Raw genomic sequence first — 3,277 nt, 5'->3', positions numbered from 1 at the left:
ATGCATGAACAAATAAACATATAGGCAAATAAATACGTATATGTCTACTTAATGTACAAATATGTGTGCATTTTAAACACACATATTTCAACAGGCAGCTGATAGGGAGTAGAACACACAGTGGGAAAGTAATAGAAATATACATGTAGGTTAAACCTGGTAGGTCAAGATAAATTAAATTAAATTATTAGGCTAGATGGAACATATGAAAGGGAAAACCATGTGCTAGTACTTAACATTAGTTAAATGCAGATAAAGTTCTAGCTTCAACTTCAACCTGTAAATGATTTGGAAGTTCCTCCTGAAGTACGGTGTGCCATTGACCAGGATCCGTACTTCAGAATGACAAGGGACGTGGCTCCCAGGATCGGCCACCCTAAACCTGCCCTGCTGCATTCCACCTTCTTCCCTGCCTTGCAGGGTGCTCAGACCAAGATGAGCGCCAGTGACCCCAACTCTTCCATCTTCCTCACTGACACAGCCAAACAGATCAAGAGCAAGGTCAACAAGCACGCGTTTTCTGGTGGAAGAGACACCGTGGAGGAGCATAGGCAGTTTGGGGGCAACTGTGAAGTGGATGTGTCCTTTATGTACCTGACCTTCTTCCTTGAAGATGATGATAAGCTGGAGCAGATCAAAAAGGATTACACCAGTGGAGCCATGCTCACTGGGGAGCTCAAGAAGACACTCATAGATGTCCTCCAGCCTCTGGTGGCCGAGCACCAGGCCTGACGCAAGGCGGTCACCGAGGAAGTGGTGAAGGAGTTCATGACTCCCCGGCAGCTGTCCTTCCACTTTTAGTAATGCTTCTGTTCTGTGTGCACATAAAGACAAAATCTATCAATAAAAAAAAAAAAAGGAAGTTCCTCCTGAACTCACAGCCAGAAAAGGATCACTACACATTGAAAGCCAACTGCTTATTTTGCACTCATCACTGTTTGAAAATTTTCAGGGCAAACTACAAACCCCAGATCTGGAGGAACGGGTAATCGAGAGAAACAGTTTGGATGCACCACCCGTCTGAAGTTTTTAGAGCCATGAAATCATAAGCATGCTTACTCGGTAATGCCGACAACTTGTAGCAGTGTGACTGAGGATTATCTTGAAACCCAGAAGCTGCTGGAATTGGGAGTTCCGTCCTTTTCAAATCTGCCTTTGCTGGAACACATTGGCTCCTCACAGATCTCATGATTTTGTTATGTGGAAACTTATGCTGAATTCTGCAAAATCTCTCATCTTATCAAATATCTACTCTGGGTTGTAGATGAGAGAGCACTTTTCTGTAGCATTATCCAAGGTAGCTGAAATATTCTTTTCCCATTGTCACTTTCTACTTCCTTCTTTGTGTGCCCTAAAATGAAAAAAAGTAAAAATAGTCAGGTACAAATCTACCAACAAAACAGATTGAAAATGCTGTAACCAGAGATTTTAATTCAAGGAAGCGGTGGTCTTCAACTGTATAAATTCCTGATATGGCCTTGCTCATAAAATACATGTACATAAAAGAGAGAGATTTAGTTGGGTATTTCTAGAACAAGTTCAGCATATTATAATTATACCAGTAAGAATTCAATATACTAAAATATATTAAAATAATTTAACTAAGAGGTATGCCAATGAAAGTCCAGATAAAGCAATGGTCAAGAACATTCGAATATCTTTAGAATATGAAGCCTCAGGCCTTTCACAAAGTGGCATTGCATTCTATCTTTTAGCCAGATGAACACAAAAATACTAAAGGTCTACATACCTTGTTATAGTCACTGAATACAGCTTGTCACATTTCAACAAAAATCCTTAAAAACCAGACAAAGTCAACAAAGGTAATGTCTTAACAATAAAATAATCACCAGAAAAAAAAATCTAGATGTGATATAATTTAAGGAGTTAACAAGAAGGGTTTTAATATTTACATTTGAATTAAAGAGCCAAAAATGAGAACTCTGTAAGTTCAAGGCCAGCATAATAAGGTAGATGGATAGTTCAAAGTCAGTCAAAACTATACAGTGAGGACCTGTCTCAAAAAAAGCAAAGAAACAAATAGAGCTCAAATGAATTGTACAAACTTCTGAAAGTTAGTCATAAGAAAACAATTACCCAATTAAAAAATTACTAACATGAATAGGTTTCTAAAGAAAGTATGTTAAAAACGAGAGCATGTGCAAGTTTATTAAACAACATATCACAAAATTCATTGGAAAATAATAATGAGTCATCACAATAGACCTTCATGAGTTTTTGAGTGGCTGAGGATACATAGGTATTTTTTGCATTGATGATGAATATATAACATGACATAACATATTTGAGATAGTTCAGAAGTTTATTCATAATTAATTATGGTGTCTTTAAATCTAGTAGTCATGTACATAGATCTGTGTTCATCATATTTGGAAAAACAGCATTCACAAAGCTTGCATGTGAATTTTTTAGCCGCCTTTCTCTAACTGCCTAAAATGGTAAACAATAAGGTGTCTTTCAATAGGTGAATGAATTAATAATGTTTGGTGTACCCACAAAATAAGATAACATTCAATGATAAAAAGTAATGAGCCACACAAAGATATAGATGAATTGGAATTGCATATTATTATATTTTTGAGAAAAGTCAATTTTAACTTCATGCTGAAAGAATCAACTTATATATAAGAACATATTTATATTTGTATTTCTTGTGTATTAGAGACACAAAACATATCACTCATTGCTAAGGGTGAGGAAGGATTTGAATATTTGGTAATATGAAGATGGTTTTTGTTGTGGTGAAATTATTCTGTATTACATTGTAAAGATGCTAACATTCCATAGTGTTTTATCAAAACATACAAAGCTTAACAACAAAAGGGTGATCATCGATAAATCATTTATATGATATAAATAGTCAGAGGACTATAATGTAAAATGTTGAATTTCACCAAAAAAAATATGATTGAATCAGAAACAGCTTCCTCAATCTCACAGAAGGAACTGCTTGAAATGACGCTTATGTATTTGTGTAAATGAATGTAATGTATACGTCTAAAGGGCAGAGAAAATGAGAATGCATTCACTTGAACTGTAATTTAGTTGGGCAAATGTATGGGTTAATAATAATGAAGTCAGGGCTGGAGAGATGGCTCAGAGGTTAAGAGCATTGCCTGCTCTTCCAAAGGTCCTGAGTTCAATTCCCAGCAACCACTTGGTGGCTCACAACCATCTGTAATGAGGTCTGGTGCCCTCAGAATATTGTATACATAATAAATAAATAAATAAATAAATAAATAAATAAATAAATAAA

At 35.9% G+C, this 3,277-nt stretch overlaps 1 pseudogene; it reads left to right on the top strand.

Moving 5' to 3' along the window:
- Window positions 1–317: 317 nt before the first annotated feature.
- On the top strand, window positions 318–753 carry LOC102002802 (annotated as a pseudogene).
- Window positions 754–3,277: the final 2,524 nt, after the last annotated feature.

The sequence above is a fragment of the Microtus ochrogaster genome, chromosome 4 (assembly GCF_000317375.1).
Source record: "Microtus ochrogaster isolate Prairie Vole_2 chromosome 4, MicOch1.0, whole genome shotgun sequence".
Lineage (NCBI taxonomy): Eukaryota > Metazoa > Chordata > Mammalia > Rodentia > Cricetidae > Microtus > Microtus ochrogaster.
The sequence above is the reverse complement of the archived record's forward strand: the minus strand, read 5'-3'. Positions and strand labels throughout refer to the sequence as shown.